Consider the following 16033-nt stretch of genomic DNA (forward strand, 5'->3'; position numbering starts at 1 on the left):
GTCACCACAGAGAAATTACAGTTTGCCCAAGCCGGTTTGATATTTAAGGCATCTGATATCAGAACAATGGCTGCACCTAGATCTAGACAGGCTTCATAGTGTCCTAAGTTTCCCCAAATCAAGAACTAAGCATCAACTGTGAGATCTTCTCAGGCTAGCTGGTTATTGCTGAAATTGGATTCCATATTTCTCTTTTATGGCCAAATCTCTATATGTTTTACTAAAGAGCAACCATGACCCAATTTTCTGGGAAGAACCATATGAAATAGGCTTTAAAGCCTTAAAGGAGAGTTTGAAGAACCCACTTGCCCTTGGACATCCCAATTATCATATTCCTTTTTTCCCTTTTGTATATGAAAAGGAAGAGAATGCCCTTGGGATAGTCACTCAAGAACACAGAGACTACCATCAACCCTTGGGTATTAGAGTCAGCAGCTGAACCTTGTGGCATGGGGATACCCCCCTTGCCTTAGAGCCATTACTGCCCCTTTCATCTTGGTTAAGGCCACCAAGAAAATCATAGTGGGATCGCCTTTAACTATTTTTGTACCTCATGCTGTGGAAGCCCTCCTGAATTCTCACCACGCTCAATATTTTTCAGTCAGCTGCCTCACCTCCTATGAAATCCTTTTGATAACTGGGGATATCAGATGTTAACGCTCTTCACATAACTCTTTTATGTTGTAATAATCTTAACCCTGTTACTCTTCTCCCCTCCATTACCAATGAAGTCCTTCACGACTGCTTAACACTGAGGGATCATCTCCTAACTCCTCGTGATGATCTGTAGGAAACTCCTTTGGGTAACACTGACTTCTCATGGTTCACTGATGGTTCTTATTTAAAGGGTGACAATGGCAAATACTGTGCTGGGTGTGCTATTGTAACTCCTTTAGATATTTTTGAGGCAGCACATTTACCTTTGGCTATTTCAGCCAACAGGCTGAATTATACGCTCTTACACAGGCTTGTACTCTAGCCGAGGGCAAAACTGCCAATATTTATACTGATAGCAGATATGCTTTCAGAGTAGCTCAAGATTTTGGAATGTTGTGGAAGCAATGTGGCTTCCTTACTTCCAACAGAAATAAAATTAAAAAAGGGCCCCTAAATTCAGGAATTATTGGATATTATACTTTTACCTGCTGTTTAGGTACTATGAAGATCCTGGCGCATTCTAAACTTGACTCTCTGGAAGCTAAAGGAAATCACCTTGCATCATAGTTCCATAAGAAATGCAGCCTTTAAAGGAGCCAACAACAGGCAAACCTCTGTCATGGTCCAGCGGGATATTTCCCCAAATGATAACTTAGAAAAACTGGCTAGAGAAGCCTCAGAACAGGAAAAACAAGATTGGAAATTCAACAAATGTTGGTTTGATGAAAAAAAGAAAGCACAGGTTCAAACCAAGTAACAACCCAGTCCTACTGGAGACTCTAAAATTTCCACTCCTAACCACTGTACATGCATTAAACCATTGGTCTACTGACAAAATGATAACATTCATGAATCAAGATTGGTTGGGAAATATTAACAAGGCTGCAAAAAGTGCCTACCTCGCTTGTCCCACTTGCCCAAAATACAACCAGAGAAGCCTGCTCATACTGCTTCCAAACATTTTAAACTGCCTAATGGACCATTCGAAGTTTGGCAAATGGATTTCATACAAGTTCCCTCAAATCATGGAGGTAAAAATGTTTTAGTGATGGTCTATATGTTTTCTAACTGGACCAAAGCCTTCCCTTGCAGACAGGCTACTGTCTCTTCTGTGGCTAAAGTCCTTTTGTAAAAACACTATCCTTACCTAGGCAACTCCTCTCAAATTTCATAGTAATTGAGGAACCCATTTTACCGGTCAGGTACCTCAACACTTCTGCGCTATTTGGACAGTTTTACAACACTTACATGATGCGTACCACCCTCAATCCTCTGTTTTATTCAAATATACTAACGGCATTATTAAGACTCAATTGGCAGGGCCGGTCCCACGGCTTAGCGGTTAAGTGTGCGCACTCCGCTGCTGGCGGCCCGGGTTCGGATCCTGGGCGCACACCGATGCACCGCTTCTCCGGCCATGCTGAGGCCGCATCCCACATACAGCAACTAGAGGGATGTGTAGCTATGGCATACAACTATCTACTGGGGCTTTGGGGGGAAAAATAAATAAATAAATGAATAAAATCTTTAAAAAAATTAAAAAAAGACTCAATTGACAAAATTTGTAGAGACCCTCCAAATAGTTTGGCCAAAAGCATCGTCCTTGGTCCTTCTAAATCTTAGATCCACCCTCTGTGGAACTCATCAACTCTCAACCTTTGAGATAGTCACAGGAGGCCCAGTGAATTTGGCTCTTGCCTCCTTTGACCCAAAGCTGATAAAAGAAGCTACACTCCAATATTGCAAAGGCCCAATTGCCTCTACTAAAAATAATCATGTCTTGGTAGAGCAATCTTTTCACAGTGGGATCCAGGGAGGTGAAGACCTTAAGTATCACACCTTGCAACCTGGAGATATCATCTATCAGAAAAGACACCTCCAGAAGGACTTTCTTCAGCCTTGTTGGAAAGGCCCCTATCAGTTACTGTTAACTAACCCTTGTGGCACAAAACTCCAGGGAACAGGCTCTTGGATTCACATTATGCTCCAAAAAAAAAAAGCACTGACCCCTGAATGGACCTGCACATCCTCTGGTGACCTGAAAGTAAAGATTTCCTGGCATTGAAGCAGATGACATCTGGTGAGACAGCTTTCCCAAGAAGTCCAGACCAGGCCTGTTGGGAGTTTTGTCTGCCAAACCTTTGACGTTGACATAACACTTCAGATGATCTCCAATGTCTATGATCTTGAAAACATAGGAACTCTAGAAAAGACAAATGCCTGAGAATTTTCCCTCCTTGTTACTCAAATGTGGCCACAATAGGTTACTGATCTATGCACTTTTCCTCCAATGTGGGGCAGACACCCAGAAAAGGTCCTTCCTGACGTCTAGAGAGAAGAGGCAGCTGAAACCAGAAGAATTTGGCTCTTGATCAGCAATGCTTTCAGAGAAAGATCTCAATCAAATAAGAGATATGTGGAAATTAATAAAAACAGAAACCTCATTAAATTGGAGTCAGAAAGCCAAAAGGGGGAGCTCGTAGGCCCTACGTCAATAGCAGATCCCAAAGGGAAGAAGAAAGATTTCTTGATGGGTAAGAAGCTCAGCCAATGAGAGATTGTCACAACTCAGCCAATGAAAAACCACTACACAAGAACCTCTCAATTCTTCCAATGGACTCTTCATTTACAACAGCCCTCCCAACTTCCTCTTCCCCTATATAAAAGAGTTTCATCTCCCCTTGCTGCAGAGGACTTGCATGTGGCCAGCCGTGGTTGCAGACCCCAAATTGCAATTCTTTGCTGATCTCAAACCCATTTTTGCTGGAGGATAACTGGCTATTTGTTTAAGGTCAACAATCCTAACAGATCTCCGTGATCCCACCTTTTTGATGGTCTATACTCAAGAGAGCAGCCAGAATAAAATGCTTTTAGAATATTTTAATCATGTTACTTAAATCTCTCTAGCAGCTTCTCATTTCAATCTAGATAGAAACCAATGCCATTTAAATGGTTCCCAGAGCCATACATATTTAAGACCTTCGTTACGTCACTATCCTCCCCTCCAGCTTCCTACTCTTTCCTCTGCTTTAGTCACTTGACAGTCAAGGGGAACTTGTTCTTCACATCCTTGGTGCTTTCTACTTCTAATGACTGAAGTGTGCTTTAGTAGCTCATTTGGGCTGTTTTCTAAAATCTATTTATTGAATGAAAGGAGAATGAAAATATTAGGTAAGCAGACGATGTCTTTCACTAGATAACACTTTCCTTTTTTTTCCCTGGACTTGAACATCGGAAGATGTGGGGCTGAGTTTGCTGGCGGCTATTTGACCACTACGTGGACCTGAAAATAAACTGCCTCGGAGAAAAGTAGAACCAAGGGTTATACAGGAATCAGGTCCTCAAATTATAATTTGAGTTCCTGTATTAACTACATGAGTGAATATGGATTTAATTAATGTTTTAATAGAAACAGTTTGGGCTGAGTTTATATCTTTTCTCATAATTCAAAAGAAAAGGAGAAAAGTTAACAAAAAAGAAATTCAAGTAAGAACATATTTCCATAAGTAATTTCACTTATGTGCTATCTTGTATGTTGACAATAAAATTTAAGATAAACATCAAATAGAACTTAACACTGACAAAGTGTGTATCATTTCTAGTTGACAACTATCTGCAAAGAAAAGATAAATCCGGCTTCATTCTGATAATTAGACAAAAATAATTAATTCATTTCCCAACTTAATTCGAGATAAGGACTTTGCTTTGCAAAATCAAAATAGAAAATATTCAAAGTAATATAAGAAACGAGTGGAAGAATAAACCCATCGTGAAGGAATATGAATTGAAACCTCTGGTGAATATGTAGTTATGTTAGGATTCCCTACCTCTCAAACAACTAGAAACTTTGGAAAATTTACTACGGTTTCAAACTTCAATATTAAATCTTAAAATGAGGAAATTTTGCTACATTGCAAGAACAAAATGTAAATAAAAGGAAAACATCAAGTAGAAACTTAAATTTCAGCTTTTCATTGAAGGTATAGGATTGAAACAAGAACTTTGAAAAAATGGAGATGGATATGGAGATTTAATATCTGCATAGAAACAAGAAAAATCTTTGACTTAGGAGAGGCTGAGAATTAGAAAAGAGACCATACACAGTGCCAAGCATTTCAGTAGATTGTCCTATCCATAAAAATAACCTAAAATATCATGAAGGTGAAATAAGAACACATTAATTAGACACATCATGAAAGGACCTAGAAGTCACAGATACTTTCTGAAAGCAGTAGAAGTTTATTTTTTAGTAAAAAGAATATTGAACTCAAAAAACAAATGAGTGAGATGCAAGATGCAATGGTAAGCAAAGACATTGCCAAACACAGTGATACATACAAAGAAGTGTTGAGCGTTGAAAATCATGTACGTGACTTTAAATTATATGAAATAATTTAAAGCCAGGTAGAAGTAAAAGGATAAATCTCTTCTTTAGAGATGGCAGCAGGGCAGAGATCTAAGTAAAATCTTTGTATAATTGGACACTGATTTTGAGGAGGAAAACTATTTTCAAAAAAATGTATGTAGTTTAATTCAAGTACACATGTTAATTGTTTCAAGGCATAAATTTAAAAACATAGAAATAAAATGTAAATCGTTCAAACATGGAGAAAGGAAAAAACTGGGGAGAGACCATCACAACCACATTCACTCCCAAAAGATGTTGAAAAGGTTCAAAGCAGAAGTAAAGAAAAAACACAAAGTTATCAGAAACAGAATAAGTTTGCAGTAATTAGTCTAAAATGATCAATAACTGTAATATATGTAAATTATTGGTATAGGTTTTTTAAAATGCAGCCATAAGCATGTTTCTAAAACATAATGATGTAGAAAAACTGGATATGACTGCATAAAAATACTAGCCAAACTACAAACTTACAAAAAATGGTGTCAAAATATTAATACCAGACAAAATAGATTATGTGATTAAAATATTTCATGAAATCTGAATAGTCATTATTTAATCACAAAAGGAAAAAAAATCATTAAGATACACCATGAATGTTTACACATTTCACCTGGCCTCTAGACTGACATATTAAGCAGAAAATGAAGGAGTGAGAGAGAGGAAGGATATATGATTTAAACAATAGAATATAAACTTAATCTAGTAGTCTTATTAAGCATAATTTTTCAAGTAGACATAACATATGTAAAAAAACCTGACCACTAACTATACTAAAGAAATATATTTGTAAAATAGAAAAGGCATATACAAAATAATCCATGATCACATTTCTCTGAACATATTAAAATAAAATAATATTAGAAAGTAATACTAAAATGATTTTTAAAAAATCTACATTTTCTCAGGAATTAGAAAATATAGTTCCAACTAATCCATGGCCAAAGAGATAACTATATTGCATATTATAAAATATTTAAAACTGAACAAGAGATAAAATACTATATTTCCTAACTATAATTTGCAGTTAATGCACTAAATGGATGGAAATTTATAACTTCAATATATAATTTGGAGTCAGACATTTTCTGAATTCCAATTAAAGGCATTCCAGTTAAAAATAATCAGAAAAATGGGAAAACTCAATAATATAGCACGAATGGGATGAAAGAAAGAAGAGCAAGAAATAATAGCAATAATGAAGAAAATTTTTGAAATCATTTTTCATAAAAATTAACACAAAGAGAAAACCTCAGGCACGAGTATTCAGCATAGGGGCCTGCCTGGTGGCGTAGTGGTTAAGTTCGTGCACTCTGCTTTGGTGGCCCGGGGTTCGCCGGTTCGGATCCCAGGTGCAGACCTATGCACTGCTTGTCATGCCTTGCTATGGCAGCATCCCAAATAAAGTAGAGGAAAATGGGCGCGGATGTTAGCCCAGGGCCAGTCTTCCACAACAAAAAGAGGAGGATTGGCAACAGATGTTAGCTCAGAGCTAATCTTCCTCACCAAAAGTAAAACAAGAGTATTCAACATAAAATTGAAAACACACTTAAATCATGTTAGAAATAAAAAAAAAGAGACAAACTGCCAATAAAGAAGAGATTAAACTAATATATTAATAGTTTTCCAATATTCTAAAAAATGAATAAATTCTCAATCTTGTGGAAAATATTAATTGCCAAAATTGATGCCATTTTTTAAAAATATGCCTAAATAAAAAAAGAAAAATGAAACATAATTTTTCCACAATAAAGGCACAGTATGGGCACCACCTCAAGGCAATTTAAGCATTGAGTTTTAGCAACTGTTCAAGAAGTGCATATTCTCTATCTTATACTGTTTATCTATTCAAATGGAAAAGGAGGGCAATCTACCATAGTGTTCGTATCAACAATGATTAAGGACTTAGAAAATACAATTTAAGTCTGTGTCATTAAAATGTAAATATCTTAGATAAAATACCCCTAAACTAAATCCAGATGCTTAAATTATTTATGTGTGTGTGTGTACTATAGATTCAGTAGATGTGCATGTGTGTGTAAGTGTGTGTGCATGTGCCATATATCCCCTTATCATTAGGATTACCCCAAAAAAGCCATGAAATTTTATCATCAGAACATCTATTAACATAATTCACTACATAACATCTACTAACATAATTCACTACATAAATTACAGAAGAAAATAATTATGATATCAATAGATGCAAAAATGCATTTGATATTATTCTATTCTAACTTATAATGAAATAATTTTTAGGTCACTTTAAATAATTTTAAAAAATTTATAATGAGTATGTAATAAATTCTACAAAAAGTCAGTGGGAAGACGTTAGAAGCATTTCCTTTATACACAGGTATGAAAAAATAATGGCTACTATAAAGTATTTTATTCAAATGTATAATATAGTCCCTAGGTAGTGCAAAAGAAAAGAAAAGTAATACAAAGCAGAATAATTGAAAGGAGTGAAACAAAATCATTCTTGTTGGCAAATGTTAAAATGCACACAGATAACTCTTGGAGCACTGAAAATATTTAAAGTAGGATATGAACATTCTGAGAGCAATTTTGTAAAATTTTAAAACAATCCATACTGCATTTATTTTGTGGATTCCCTTTGTGCTGTACTTTCTGTGGTCAATTTGGCACCACCATCACTTTATTGAAACCTGGGGGCTACACCTCCCAGAATATCCTTCCCCTTACTGTGTCTAGTTCAAGTCCACCAATGAAAGAAGCTCACAGATTTAGAAGCTGGAAGTGAAGTGGCAACCAGTAGTTTCAGATGTCAAGACCTCAATTCCTGGTGACCAGCACAGGACCAGCAGCATCTCAGGCTGCCTTTCTTCTAGGTCTTTCCCATGACTGGCAACCTCTCCACCACCACACTCACTCTAGTGCTTCAGGCTAACTTAGTTCATGATTTTTTAAAAAGAAAGACTTTATTTTTTTTAGAGCAGTTTTAGGTTCACTGCAAAATTGAGAGGGAGATACAGAGAATGATTTTTCCACTGATTCACTGGCTTCAGCTCTTCCCACACTGCTGCCCTGTTTCCTATATTAAACCCCATTCGCATATCACTTGTGAATGGTTCTGTTTTTCTGATAGATGCGCATACATATATAGTGAAATTTAAACAAGTGGTCTGGAAAGATAAATCCCAACATCCAGATACTGGTTACTCTAAGGCCGAGGGGAGGAGAACGGGATCAACATGGGATGCAAAGGCAAATTCCAACTGTTTTTCTTTTATTTTATTTACTAGGAAATAAAATCTGAAAAAAAGTAGGGCAAATTAACTGATATTTCTTAAAACTAGATTATACTAGGTAGAACAGTGTGTGTTAAAATATTTTATGTATTATTCCAGATTTTAAAAAGTATTTCCTTAAAATAAGAGCTTGTAAGCTGGGTTTTTTTTTACCTGAGATGCTTTCCAATATTCCTTCTAAGTCATCAGATTTCTTGTTTAACATACTTAATTATGGCCAGAAAAGTATAATTATACTGATGAATGCGACTGATATAAAGCACTGAAATTATCATGGTTTAGTCTGATATTAGGTGTCTAGACACTTTGCTATTAAAATGATATATTATTACTGTAAGAGGATTTCATGAATGAACTTGATTTCCATTTCAAATTCAAATTTTTAGTCAACCATAAAATATTACAGCAATGTTTGCTAAATCATTTCTTTGAAGTGCTATTTTAAACTATCTTTGAGGTGACTTGAAATTCGAATCTTAGTTGAGAGAGGGAGTGACTGCATCCCCATCACTTTCCCAAATGGATGTCACGAGCTTCCTTCCCTGTGCTCCCTTCACAGTGCCATGAAGATGAGAAACCTGTTCAAACGCTGAGCTGAACAATTAGGCTACAGTTATCCAATAAACTTCACAAAAGAAAGAACATGAACATTAGATGAAGTTCACTTAGAGTGTTCAAAAAAGGATGAAACATTTTTTAGGAGTCTTATCATTGTAACAGTTTTACTGAGATAAGAAGTATTAACAGAGTGAGGGCATCAAAAGCCATATAGCCCTTTATGCATACTATAGTGGTCTTGGCCTTACCCCTACTAAGACCCCTACCCACCTGCTGTCATTTCTGTTTCTAATGATTAGCCTCTCTGTATCTTAGATACATCCCCAAAGGAACCCCAACATATTATTTTGTCACCTAAAATTGCAAGTATATTTCATCTCATTTTTAAATACTTCCAGATGAAAGACTTGAAGCACCTGAGGGCTGTTTAAGAGTTTTCAGTCATTAACTGTATATTAACCCCATCCTGTGAATCACATTTAGAGATACACACACAATCATACCTCATGTGAACACACCTGGGTAACTCAAAGCTATTCTTAAATGTACCTTTTGTAAGTACTTTGAAGAACTGCAAATAGAACTTGCTTCCTCTAGTACTTTGGATTTAGGAGATAAATTACCCTCTTCCTTCTAGAATTGCTTCTAGATATTTATTTTGACAACTGCCAGAATGGGAGAATTGGATCTATATTTTAGTCCCTGAGAGAATCTGAGAATTGCCTTTTGAGTCTTCACCTTTCTACCCTCTTCCCCCAGCCAATGTAATTAAGAGTCAATGACCTGGCATCAGACCACTAAGGTTGTCCTAACTCAGTCAAAATTCCAAACAGCTTAGATGTTACTCCATAGCACAGCTGCTTCAGAGAATAATTTCACTTCATAGCCTGAATATTGGAAGTGATAGAGCTGTTTGAAGGAAAATCTTATGGTTGAAAAGTAGACACACTAAGAATTTTGCTCCTCTAAAACAACATGAACAGGATTAAAAAGGATCTTGAAAGAGCTGAAAGCAGTTATGTAGAAATAATCCTCTGAGCTGAGAAAGAAGAATTGAGCTGCCAGCAAATGAGATCCGGTCTCGGACTATGGAGGAGAAGTGCGCAGAAGGAGCTGGGGGCTGCTCACTGAGGGTGTCCTAAGTGTTCCTGTATCATAGGGCCAAGTACATAGTAGTAGCATTTCATGGATTTAGTCATTTATAAGAAATTAATTTATTTCCTGTCTCTAGTGTCTCAATCACTGTGTTGGGAGTAGGAGCCTGTTGAAAGGCTCATGAAGCGGTATATATAAGTAAACAAACAAACAAATATATAAATACTTCTCCAACGCAATATGATAATGTATAGATTACACATATAAAAGAGATTAAATTCAGAGTGAGATAGTCATGATAATTTTCCAGCAGAGGTAGCGACTGAAGTAAGTTTTGAAAACAAATAGGATATATCCACATATATTAGTTTCCTAGGGCTGCTGTAAAAAATTACCACAAACTTAGTAGCTTAAACAAGAGAAATTTATTCTCTCCGAGTTCACAAGATGTCATCAGAGTCATGGTCCCTCTAAAGGTTCTAGAAAATAATCCTTCCTTGTCTCTTCCTAGTTTCTGATGGCTCTCAGAAATCCTTGGTGTTTCTTGGCTTGTGGTTGCATCACTCCAATCTCTGCCTCCATTTTCACATGGCCCTTCTCCTCTGGTGTGTGTCCTCTCCTCTTTTTATAAGGATAACAGTCATTGGATTTAGAACCCACTTTAATCCAATATCATCTCATCTTAACTTGATTACATCTTCAAATAACCTGTTTCCAAATAAAGTCACATTCATAGGTACCAAGGGCCAGGACTCGAACATATCATTCTGCAGGACACCATTCAATCCACTACATCATATGAAAAGCATTCCAGAAAGAGGGGCAGAATGTACAAACACAAGTAGGTTATGAAGAGCATAGCACTCCGGATGCATATTAGTTCAGTATGAAACACAGGGTATAAAACAAGATTCAAGTTAGGAAGAAAGCAAAAACCAGGTCATGGCAAGTTTTACACGGTATTCACACTACGGAATATACTATATGAATCTAAATGGGGAAAATAATAAAAGAGTGGCTCGTTGTAGTGCAGAGAATAGACTTCAACAGTATATGAATAGACAGGGAAAAGATAACACACACAATATGAGCATTATTTAAGAAAATGGAGGCATCTATGACAGGAAAAATTGGTATTTTATATGCACTATATTTAGAAATTAAAGTTGACAAAACTTATGGACCAAATGAATATTATGTTGAATGAGAGAGTCAAGAATGACTCTCAGATTTTCTTATTGGTTGCTATCTACTGCTGATCATAAGGAAGGAGAAGAAAAAGAAGAAGGAGGATGAAGAGGAAGAGGAAGAGAATAAAAATGAGCAGAGGTGGAGGGGGAAAATTTGTGGTGGCAGTGGTGCTAAAAGTAATAACAGTGATTCAGTGTGTTCTTTTCATAAAATAATTAAATTATCTGCTTACAAACTTTTCAAAAATTAAAACAAATAATTCAGGTCTTTCATTCAGAAAGGATTCCTTCTAGTGCCTTTATGCTATTTATTCCTGCTTTGATCCTTATCATCTCTCTTTCATTTCTGTATTTCCTTCTCTCTCTCTCCATCTATAAATCCATCCATCTACATGTGTTCTGTTTTTATTTTGGATTTTTGGCTTGGACCCAATCTTATTTGCCCCAGCTTACTATTGGAAATTTGATGTTGACTTAATCAGTTCTTGAGACACAATTCTACAGTGACCTCCAAGATTCCTGCCCTCTGACGTACACACTTTATACAATCCCTTTCTTTTGAATTCAGGCAGAACCTATGAGTATAATGGGATATCCCTCCCAAAATTATGATATGCTACATGGCTGTTATGGACTGAATGTTTATGTCCCTCCAGAATTCATATGTAGAAGCCCTGACCCCCAATGTGGTGGTATTTGGAGGTGGAGCCTTTGAGAGAGGATTAGGTTTTGATGAGGTCATGAGGGTGGGGCTCCTACGATAGGATTAGTGTCCTTATAAGAAGAAGAGACTAGAGCTCTCTCACTCTCTGCTATGTGAGGATGCAGCAAGAAGGCAGCTGTCTGCAAGCTAAGAAGAGGGCCTTCACCAAGAATCAGATCTGCTGGCACCTTCATCTGAGACTTTCCAGCCTCCAGAACTGTGATAAATAAATGTCTATTGTTTAAATCATCCAGTCTACAATATTCTGTTAGCAGTCCAAGCAGACTAATACAATGGCAGAAAAGATTTTGCAGATGTAATTAAGGTCCCTAATCAATGTACTTGAGTTAATTAAAAGGGGGATTATCCTGGTGGGCTTAACCTAACCATGTTTTCACAGACAAGAAGCAGCAGCAGATGTTCTCTACTAGCCTTGAAGAAAGTTAACAACTGTGTTATGAACAACTGCCTATGGATGGGGTCATGTAGGGAGACACTGAGTGTGGCCTTTAGGAGCTGAGACCAACCCCAGGATGACAGCCTACAAGAAAAGAGGGACCTCAGTCCTACAACCACAAGGAACCAACAAACTCACTGAGCATGGAAGAGGATTCTGACCCTCAGATAAGACTGCAGCCCTGACCAACATCTTGATTCCAGGCTGGTGAGATCCTGAACAGAGAACCCAACCATAGGCCCAGACCCCTGACCTACAGAAACTGTGAGATAATAAAAGCGTGTTGTTTTATCCCACTAGTTTGTGATAATTTGTTATACAGCAATGTAAAATTAATACAGTTATTCAGCCTCTTCAGTACAAGTAAGAAGCCCAGGCCTACTGCTGGTAGTTAGTGTGCGGTTTCATCAATCTCAATCACTTGAACTAACTTGATACTTAGAGATATTTGAAGATTTATTAAACTTATTTTTCATGATAAGCTAATGTCCATCATATATCTAATTACAAAATTATCTGTAACCCCAAACAAAAATGTTTTCTTATATAATTTAATCATTCTCATATATTAGTTTCATTTTACGATAAAGAATTATTCTTTCAAAATTAGCAAATTTCTTATTTTAGATTAAGCATTATTAATTAATTTACATATTTTATATACATAGAAAATGTATGCCTAAGTTTTGCTATCGGATTGATAGCTGATATTCGTGTTCAAAACTACTGAACCTGTGGACATAGCTACATGTAAAGCATTGATCTTCTATATTTTAATGGCATGAGAAGAGAGGAGTAGCTTTTACTAAGAGCATTTCTGGTGCGAACTATAAACTCACAACTAATCTTCATTAAATCCATTGTTTATGTTTCTTATAAGTGATTTGTTTCAAGAACTGACTGCCAAATGCTAATATGAGGTTATAAAAAAGTTTATTAATAAAAGACGGACAAAATATTCTCTTATTATTTTCTTCCAACAAGAACCTCACATGATTCTTAATATATTTACAAGTTTATCCATTTAAAATTGAGTCCTGACTCAAAATAACTCTCATATAAAACTTCATCACCAAAAGCTGTTTAATTATGCGAAGATGTGAAGTCAAAGGTTATAAATAATACTCCTCCCCCAGAAGGAATACTTCCTACAGCTCTTTAAAATTCTAGGTCACAAATTTTACAGACATACACACACTCTCACACATAGTCTCCTTACTGAAACAAGAAATTCTGAAGTATGATTATGCAATTTTTGCCAATAACACATTACTGGCAATGTAATTAGATCTAAGGCATCTTATCACTCCATTTAATAAAAAATTATTGATACAAAACACACCACCAACAGTAATCAAATTTGAAGGGTCAGTATATGTAGAAACTAGCAAGATAGAATATTTTCAGTGAATAAATGATTGCTTTCAAAGATTATTTTATGTCAAAACAGTAATATTTGTAAACATGAAATTAAATAAATAGGGGTCTATGTTCTCATCTTGTGAAGCTTTATATTATTCTATGTTTATTTCTAACTTTTTTGTGTGTGTGTGTGTGAGGAAGATCAGCCCTGAGCTATCATCCATGGCAATCCTCCTCTTTTTGCTGAGGAAGACTGGCCCTGGGCTAACATCTGTGCCCATCTTCCTCCACTTTGTATGGAACGCCATCACAACATGGCCTGACAAGCAGTGCATCAGTGCGTGCCTGGGATCCGAACCCAGGCCGCCAGCAGCAAAGGGCACGCACTTAACTGCTACGCCATGGGGCCGGCCCCCTATTTCTAACTTTTAATATTTGCTAATTCTACTCTTATACCATTTCAATTCTATAATAGTTTCTAATATTTTAAATTTTTGTCATTCAAGTTATTAATATTTTGGGCCGGCCCCGTGGCTTAGCGGTTAAGTGCGCGTGCTCTGCTGCTGGCGGCCCGGGTTCAGATCCAGGGCGCACACCGATGCACCGCTTCTCCGGCCATGCTGAGGCCGCATCCCACATACAGCAACTAGAAGGATGTGCAGCTATGACATACAACTATCTACTGGGGCTTTGGGGGGAAAAAAATAAATAAAATCTTAAAAAAAAAAAGTTATTAATATTTTTAGTGAGTGTTAATTATATTTAAAAAGAAAAATCAAAACCTCCATGAAATGAAATGTTTGTAGATAGTCTATGATTTTGACAAAAGAGTGGTTATTTTCTGCAATTATCAAGTCCTGTGAGGTCTAGATAGATTGCTTTATTAATATTTTCACAAAAAAAGAACATCTTAAATCATAAGAAGAAGGATAAAGGAGAAGTTAGCAAAGTTCCTTTAATCTTAGAATTAAAGTGAAACCCTCAGTGTACTGTTTCTTCAGTTTATAAATTTAATTTGTGTATCATGTGGAAGAAGCTACTGAATACATTTGCTAGTTCAATTTCACTTGAAATCTTGACAACTTTTAGACTGATGGATGTGTAGGATGCCCGGAGAATCAAGAACAAGAGTAACTAGTGACAAAGATAAAGGGATTTAATGTGGTGTAAACTGATGGAATAAAATTGAGAGAGCCAAATTCTCCACTTAACAACCTGATTAATTGTTCTCCTTTTTTTTTTTAACTATAGAACTACTCCTTCTATGGAGATAAAAGATTCTCAAAGCATCTGACTTAATATGGGAGACTTTTTTATTCTTGGACTTATCCGTTAATATATTGTGTGAAATAAATTGTGACAATTAATTTCTGTAATAAATGTCTCCACTAGAAATAATACTTCCTTTCCTCCCACTCAGTCACTAAATGAGTGACTGCTGTAGGTCAGAATGAAACATTATCTCCTATTTTGTAAGAGACCTACAGTTTCTTTCAACTCTGTCATGTGATCTGGCATAAACCCTGGGAAGTCATTATTATTTCCATGTTTGAGCCTTCAGTCTTCAGTAGTATTTTAAATATGATATCTCAAGATAATACGCTCAGGGTAACTGATAAAATTCAATATATAAGAAAGATCTTTTAAAAATTCTGCACATATAAGTCATTTACTGCTATTATGACATTCTTACTGTGAATATTACTACTCTTCTTGTTGGTTCTGCTACTGAGACTACTGGCTACTGCTACTATTATTGTTGTTATTTCATTTCCTGAGTGAAGGAATGGGATTGCTCAGACATTTGGTTTTATTTTTATTGGTTGTGCCTTTGGTTTGGTTTTGTTTGTTTTATAAGCAACAATGTAAATATCCCCTAGCAATGTGCATTGTCAATTTCTTTCTTCTCTTTGAGAGTGACTAGTGGTTGGGATATATGATCTGTGAGATTTTGTTAGACTGCTTCAGAATATATGTCAGAAAAACAAATGGCTCAGGCTTCCTGCCACAAAGAAATCACGACAGAAGATGGAGAGATTATTTGGTCTTCCAGGGCTAGCCATCAGCAGAGGCAATACATGTTCTTCTTACATAGTTTCCTCTTCACAAAACCTCCCACCGTATTCTCATGCTCTCTTTCTCTCTCTTTCTATATCTATCGATAGGTAGGCAGGAAGATAGATAGATTTTGTGATATTTATACTTTATACATATATATATATAAATATCACAAAATGAGTAACTAGGAATTATAAGTATTAAGGGGTTTTTTAGACAAAGGAAGTAGGATGTCTGAAGAGGCTTAAAACTGTGAGTAAGGCTCAGAGTCATGAA

The sequence above is a fragment of the Ceratotherium simum genome, chromosome 27 (assembly GCF_057802395.1).
Source record: "Ceratotherium simum simum isolate JZ-2026a chromosome 27, ASM5780239v1, whole genome shotgun sequence".
NCBI lineage: Eukaryota > Metazoa > Chordata > Mammalia > Perissodactyla > Rhinocerotidae > Ceratotherium > Ceratotherium simum.